We start from the raw sequence: 8,386 nt of genomic DNA on the forward strand, positions 1-8,386 counted from the left end.
AGTGATCACAGGCACATCATCCAATGTCCAACATTGTCCGCATCACCAGGCGACTTCGTCTCTCACTGGCATGGTGGATCCGGGAGTCCAATCTGCTTCAAGGTCTAGCCTTTCAAGCTCCAGAACCTCAAATAATCTTGACGACCGATGCTTCCACTCTAGGTTGGGGAGACATGTCAACAGCCTGCATACTCAGGGAAACTGGTCAGCAGAGGAGTCGCAACATAAGAAATTGCCATGCTGGATCAGACCAAGGGTCCATCAAGCCCAGCATCCTGTTTCCAACAAAGGCCAAACCAGGCCACAAGAACCTGGCAATTACCCAAACACTAAGAAGATCCCATGCTACTGATGCAATTAATAGCAGTGGCTATTCCCTAAGTAAACTTGATTAATAGCCGTTAATGGACTTCTCCTCCAAGAACTTATCCAAACCTTTTTTGAACCCAGCTACATTAACTGCACTAACCACATACTCTGGCAACAAATTCCAGAGCTTTATTGTACATTGAGTGAAAAAGAATTTTCTCCGATTAGTCTTAAATGTGCTACTTGCTAACTTCATGGAATGCCACCTAGTCCTTCTATTATTCGAAAGTGTAAATAACCGAGTCACATCTCGTTCAAGACCTCTCATGATCTTAAAGACCTCTATCATATCCCCCCTCAGCCATTTCTTCTCCAAGCTGAACAGCCCTAACCTCTTCAGCCTTTCCTCATAGGGGAGTTGTTCCATCACTTTTATCATTTTGGTTGCCCTTCTCTGTACCTTCTCCATCGCAACTATATCTTTTTTGAGATGTGGCAACCAGAATTGTACACAGTATTCAAGGTGCGGTCTCACCATGGAGCGATATAGAGGCATTATGACATTTTCCGTTCTATTCACCATTCTCTTCCTAATAATTCCTAACATTCTGTTTGCTTTTTTGACTGCTGCAGACACTGAGCCGATGATTTTAAAGTATTATCCACTATGATGCCTAGATCTTTTTCCTGGGTGGTAGCTCCTAATATGGAACCTAACATCGTGTAACTACAGCAAGGGTTATTTTTCCCTATATGGAACACCTTGCACTTGTCCACATTAAATTTCATCTGCCATTTGGATACCCAATCTTCCAGTCTTGCAAGGTCCTCCTGTAATGTATCACAGTCTGCTTGTGATTTAACTACTCTAAATAATTTTGTATCATCTGCAAATTTGATAACCTCACTCGTCGTATTCCTTTCCAGATCATTTATATATATATTGAAAATTACCGGTCCATGTACAGATCCCTGAGACACTCCACTGTTTACCCTTTTCCACTGAGAAAACTGACCATTTAATCCTACTCTGTTTCCTGTCTTTTAACCAGTTTGTAATCCACGAATGGACATCGCCTCCTATCCCATGACTTTTTAGTTTTCATAGAAGCCTCTCATGAGGGACTTTGTCAAACGCCTTCTGAAAATCCAAATACACTACATCTACCGGTTCTCCTTTATCCACATGTTTATTAACCCCTTCAAAAAAATGAAGCAGATTTGTTAGGCAAAACTTCCCTTGGGTAAATCCACGTTGACTGTGTACCATTAAATCATGTCTTTCTGTATGTTCTACGATTTTGATCTTGAGAATAGTTTCCACTATTTTTCCCGGCACTGAAGTCACGCTCACTGGTCTATAGTTACCCGGATCGCCCCTGGAGCCTTTTTTAAATATTGGGGTTACATTGGCCACCCTCCAGTTTTCAGGTACAATGGATGATTTTAATGATAGGTTACAAATTTTAACTAATAGATCAGAAATTTCATTTTTTAGTTCCTTCCATACTCTAGGATGCATACCATCCGGTCCAGGTGATTTGCTACTCTTTAGTTTGTCAATCTGGTCTACGACATCTTCCAGGTTCACAGTGATTTTGTTCAGTTCGTCTGACTCATCACCCCTGAAAACCATTTTTATTTAATGAGTTTTATATACCATCATTTGGAAACGTCAAAATAACGCCATCATAATGGTTTACAAAAATAAGGTTACAGGGATAAGGGGGGGTTAAACAATTAAAACATCTCTGGATCTGGTATCTCCCCAACCTCCTCATTAGTAAACACGGAGGCAAAGAATTCATTTAGTCTTTCTGCGATGGCCTTATCTTCCCTAAGAGCGCCTTTAACCCCTCGGTCATCTAATGGTCCAACCGACTCCCTCACAGGTTTCTTGCTTTGGATATATTTTAAAAAGTTTTTATTATGAGTTTTTGCCTCTGTGGCCAACTTCATTTCAAATTCTCTCTTTGCCTGTCTTATCAATGTTTTACACTTAACTTGACAATCCTTATGTTTTATCCTATTTTCTTCAGATGGATCCAATTTTTGAAGGATTTTTTTTGGCTACAATAGCCTCTTTCACCTCACCTTTTAACCATGACGATATTCATTTTGCCTTCCATCCACCTTTCTTAATGCGTGGAATACATATGGACTGCGCCTCTAAGATTGTATTTTTAAACAATGTCCAAGTCTGTTGAACACTTTTAACCTTTGCAGCTGCACCTTTCAGTTTTTTTCTATTTTCCTCATTTTATCAAAGTTTCCCTTTTGAAAATTTAGTGTTAGAGCTGCAGATTTACTTATTGTCCCCCTTCCAGTTATTAGTTTAAATTTGATCATGTTATGATCACTGTTGCCAAGTGGCCCTACCACTATTACCTCTCTCACCAAATCCTGCGTTCCACTAAGAATTAAATCTAAAATAGCTCCCTCTCTTGTTGGTTCCTGAACCAATTGCCACATGAAGCAATCATTTATTACATCCTGGAACTTTATGTCTCTAGCAAGTCCTGATGTTACATTTACCCAGTCAATATTGGGGTAATTGAAATCTCCCATTATTATTGCACAGCCAAATTGGTTTTCAAATTAATTTAATTTATTTATTTAAACTCTTTTCTATACCGTCGTTAAGCTAGAAGCCGTCACAACGGTTAACAATAAGGCACTTAAAAATGTAGCTTTATTTTAACATCTAGACAGGTGCCTGTAAGGTACGGTACAAAGTTTCATAATAGCTTTAAGATGCTAGGTGAGGTTGTGTGTTTAGGTTTATCAGGTCGGTTCAAAATTATTAATAATCTACATGTTATCTGTTACTGCTTAAAAGTAAAAAAGTAAAAAACACTCATAATGAGTAGGTGTGTTGAGTCAAAGCACAGACTCATTGCTTTCTGCAATTCTTTGGATTCTATTCTCCCTTCTCTTTGTGGTATGCTTGTTTAAATAGCCATGTTTTTAGGCTCTTTTTGAATAGTTTGATGTCTTTTTGCAGTCTGATTTCTGATGGCATGTTGTTTCATAATGTAGGCCCTGCTAATGATAGGGCTCTATCCCTTACTTGAGTTAGTCTTGCAGTTTTAACGGAGGGAATAGTTAGTAATGCCTTGTTTGCGGATCTCAGGTTCCTGTTGGGGACGTGTACTTTCAATGCAGTGTTTAGCCATTCTGTTTTTTCGACATGGATTAATTTACGTATTGTACATAGTGATTTGTATTGTATTCTCTGTTCAATGGGTAGCCAGTGTAGTTCAATTAGGGTATCAGTGATATGGTTTTCTATTTTTTCCAATCAGAATTGTTGCCGCTGTATTTTGCAGTATCTGGAGTGGTCTAATTGTTATGTATGGTAAGCCTAGGAGTAGGGCATTACAATAATCAGTACTTGTAAAGATTAATGCTTGTAGCACTGATCGGAAGTTGTTTGTAGTTAGCATGGGCTTTAATCTCTAAGAGTCATAAGTTTGTTGTAACCTTCTCTTATTTTAAAAGATATATGTTGTTTCATATTCAGTTCAGTGTCAATCATCACTCCTAGGTTGCGTACTTTTTCAGCTAGTTCAATCTTTTGGTTGTTTTTGAGTGTAATAGGATTTTGGATGATTTCTAGATTTTTTTCTTTCTAGATGAAGGAATTCTGTTTTCTCTGTTATTAACTAACTCTATTTGGTTGAGAAGCTGTTTTATAATATCTAGATACATGTTGGCTAGGTCCAGAGTTTCTTCTATTGTGTTGTCAATGGGAAGGATTAATTGAATATCATCAGCGTATATGTAATGTGTTATGCCCAGTCCAGCTAATAGGTGGCATAGTGGCAGCATGTATATGTTAAATAGTGTGGCGGATAGGGCCGACCCTTGTGGGACTCCTGTTTGTAGTTCTATTTTATTTGACATTGTATCTTTGATCTGTACTTGGAAGTATCTGTTATTTAGGTATGATTTGAACCACTTAATTGTATTGTTGCTTAGTCCTATTTCTTCTAGTCTATTTAGCAGTATTCCATGGTTTACTGTATCAAATGCAGCTGATAGGTCTAGCATTACCAGTATAAAATGTTTACCGCTGTCAAACCCTCTCATGATGTTGTCTGTTAGTGCCAGCAGGAGAGTTTCAGTGCTGTAGTTTTTTCGAAAACCGTGTTGTGACGGGTATAGGAATGGAACAACTCCCCTATGAGGAAAGACTAAAGAGGTTAGGACTTTTCAGCTTGGAGAAGAGACGACTGAGGGGGGATATGATAGAGGTGTTTAAAATTATGAGAGGTCTAGAACGGGTAGATGTGAATCGGTTATTTACTCTTTCGGATAGTAGAAGGACTAGGGGACACTCCATGAAGTTAGCATGGGGCACATTTAAAACTAATCGGAGAAAGTTCTTTTTTACTCAACGCACAATTAAACTCTGGAATTTGTTGCCAGAGAATGTGGTTCGTGCAGTTAGTATAGCTGTGTTTAAAAAAGGATTGGATAAGTTCTTGGAGGAGAAGTCCATTACCTGCTATTAAGTTCACTTAGAGAATAGCCACTGCCATTAGCAATGGTTACATGGAATAGACAGTTTTTGGGTACTTGCCAGGTTCTTATGGCCTGGATTGGCCACTGTTGGAAACAGGATGCTGGGCTTGATGGACCCTTGGTCTGACCCAGTATGGCATTTTCTTATGTTCTTATGTTCTTATGTATAGGATGTTGTTGGTTTCTAAGTGTTCTGCTAATTGGTTTTGTACAGTTTTTTCTATTAGTTTTGCTAGTAGAGGTAGGTTAGATACCGGCCTATAGTTGCTAAGAACAAGGGGATCACTGTTTTTTTTTCTTTAAAATCGGTTTTACTATTGCTCCTTTAAGCGTATTTGGCATGGTTCCTTCTGTTAAGGATAGATTAATGATATTGGTTAGAGTCGGAGAGACTGTGGAGGCTAATTTTTTTAAGTCTATGGTTGGTATTGTGTCTTGTGTATGTGGGGCTGGATTTAGCTTTTTTAGCTTTGACTCTACTTCTAGTTCTATACTTTCAGTAAAAGTTGTCCATTGTTTAACATCTCTCTTTTGCATTTTGATTGTTTGTGTTGATGATTTTGGAATCTTTGTTTTTAGGTTCATAATTTTGTCCATGAAAAAATTAGCTATTTCATTACATCTAGTTGCTGGTAGGTTTGGGGAAGATTCATTTTTGTCGTTTGTGAGATTTTTAACTATGGTGAATAAAGTTCTGGGGTTATTTGCGAATTTTTCAATTTTTGTACTGTAATATTGCTTTTTTGCATTGAAGATTACTTGTTTATAGTAGGCGAGAAGTTGTCTGTATTTTGTCAGGTTTTCTGCTGTTTTATTTATCTTCCATACTTCCATACTCGGAGCTCCAGAAAATAAATTTTCAGTGGAGCACAGGTCTTGGTGAGAGAGGTAACACTGGTGGGGCCGCTTGGTAATAGTGATCATAATATGACATCGGTAATGGAGCCCTATGACGGAAAACTTTCTGTCAAGTTTCTAAAAAGCTTTGACTGACACTGGCACACTGAGCATGCATTGCCTTCTGCTATGAGCAGGCAGGCCTCCAGCTGGCTGACAGAATAAAAGCTCACTCTCTGCAGCCTATGGTGGTGTCAATGTCCCATCTGTGTGCAGTCCTTGTTGCTGAAATTTGCGGGACGGCGACCTGGAATTCTCTCCACACGATCACTGCTTACTACTGCCTTGACAGAAAGAGTCATCAGGACAGCGCCTTCGGTCAGTCTGTCCTGCGCAATTTATTCCAGCCCTGAACCCAACTGGAAGAAGGATCCAACAGAAGAAAATAGGATAAAGCATAAACATTGGCAAGTTAAATGTAAGACATTGATAAGACAGGCTAAGAGAGAATTTGAAAAGAAGTTGGCTGTAGAGGCAAAAACTCACAGTAAAAACTTTTTTAAATATATCCGAAGCAGAAAGCCTGTGAGGGAGTCAGTTGGACCGTTAGATGATCGAGGGGTTAAAGGGGCACTTAGAGAAGATAAGGCCATCACGGAAAGATTAAATGATTTCTTTGCTTCGGTGTTTACTGAAGAGGATGTTGGGGAGGTACCCGTAATGGAGAAGGTTTTCATGGGTAATGATTCAGATGGACTGAATCAAATCACGGTGAACCTAGAAGATGTGGTAGGCCTGATTGACAAACTGAAGAGTAGTAAATCACCTGGACCGGATGGTATACACCCCAGAGTTCTGAAGGAACTAAAAAATGAAATTTCAGACCTATTAGTAAAAATTTGTAACTTATCATTAAAATCATCCATTGTACCTGAAGACTGGAGGATAGCAAATGTAACCCCAATATTTAAAAAGGGCTCCAGGGGCGATCCGGGAAACTACAGACCGGTTAGCCTGACTTCAGTGCCAGGAAAAATAGTGGAAAGTATTCTAAACATCAAAATCACAGAACATATAGAAAGACATGGTTTAATGGAACAAAGTCAGCATGGCTTTACCCAGGGCAAGTCTTGCCTCACAAATCTGCTTCACTTTTTTGAAGGAGTTAATAAACATATGGATAAAGGTGAACCGGTAGATATAGTATACTTGGATTTTCAGAAGGCGTTTGACAAAGTTCCTCATGAGAGGCTTCTAGGAAAAGTAAAAAGTCATGGGATAGGTGGCGATGTCCTTTCGTGGATTGCAAACTGGCTAAAAGACAGGAAACAGAGAGTAGGATTGAATGGGCAATTTTCTCAGTGGAAGGGAGTGGACAGTGGAGTGCCTCAGGGATCTGTATTGGGACCCTTACTGTTCAATATATTTATAAATGATCTGGAAAGAAATACGACGAGTGAGATAATCAAATTTGCAGATGACACAAAATTGTTCAGAGTAGTTAAATCACAAGCAGATTGTGATAAATTGCAGGAAGACCTTGTGAGACTGGAAAATTGGGCATCCAAATGGCAGATGAAATTTAATGTGGATAAGTGCAAGGTGATGCATATAGGGAAAAATAACCCATGCTATAATTACACAATGTTGGGTTCCATATTAGGTGCTACAACCCAAGAAAGAGATCTAGGTGTCATAGTGGATAACACATTGAAATCGTCGGTGCAGTGTGCTGCGGCAGTCAAAAAAGCAAACAATGTTGGGAATTATTAGAAAAGGAATGATGAATAAAACGGAAAATGTCATATGCCTCTGTATCGCTCCATGGTGAGACCGCACCTTGAATACTGTGTACAATTCTGGTCGCTGCATCTCAAAAAAGATATAATTGCGATGGAGAAGGTACAGAGAAGGGCTACCAAAATGATAAGGGGAATGGAACAACTCCCCTATGAGGAAAGACTAAAGAGGTTAGGACTTTTCAGCTTGGAGAAGAGACAACTGAGGGGGGATATGATAGAGGTGTTTAAAATCATGAGAGGTCTAGAACGGGTAGATGTGAATCGGTTATTTACTCTTTCGGATAGTAGAAAGACTAGGGGGCACTTCATGAAGCTAGCATGGGGCACATTTAAAACTAATCGGAGAAAGTTCTTTTTTACTCAACGCACAATTAAACTCTGGAATTTGTTGCCAGAGAATGTGGTTCGTGCAGTTAGTATAGCTGTGTTTAAAAAAGGATTGGATAAGTTCTTGGAGGAGAAGTCCATTACCTGCTATTAAGTTCACTTAGAGAATAGCCACTGCCATTAGCAAAGGTTTCATGGAATAGACTTAGTTTTTGGGTACTTGCCAGGTTCTTATGGCCTGGATTGGCCACTGTTGGAAACAGGATGCTGGGCTTGATGGACCCTTGGTCTGACCCAGTATGGCATTTTCTTATGTTCTTATGTTCTTAACTGTCTCTTGTGCTCTGTGGGACCAGACTGCCCCTTGTTTTTCCCCATAGCACTGCAGTTGTGTTGTGCCCGTTGGCACCTTGTTCAGCTTCTATGGGTCTCTCTGGTCGCATGGGCAGTCCTGGAGCTCTGTAATCACCCACATATGAAGACTACCATCCTACTTGTCCTAGGAGAAAGCGCAGTTGCTTACCTGTAACAGGTGTTCTCCTAGCACAGCAGGATGTTAGTTCTCAGGAATCTCACCCACCTCC

The 8,386-nt window shown here is 39.6% G+C and overlaps 1 protein-coding gene across 2 annotated transcripts in view; it reads left to right on the forward strand.

The window, feature by feature from the left end:
* LOC115078798 (zinc finger protein 501-like) overlaps positions 1-8,386 on the forward strand; it is a 71,438-nt gene that overhangs the window by 24,838 nt on the left and 38,214 nt on the right. The gene's annotated exons all lie outside the window — the stretch shown is intronic.

This window comes from Rhinatrema bivittatum, chromosome 16, assembly GCF_901001135.1.
Source record: "Rhinatrema bivittatum chromosome 16, aRhiBiv1.1, whole genome shotgun sequence".
Taxonomy (NCBI): domain Eukaryota; kingdom Metazoa; phylum Chordata; class Amphibia; order Gymnophiona; family Rhinatrematidae; genus Rhinatrema; species Rhinatrema bivittatum.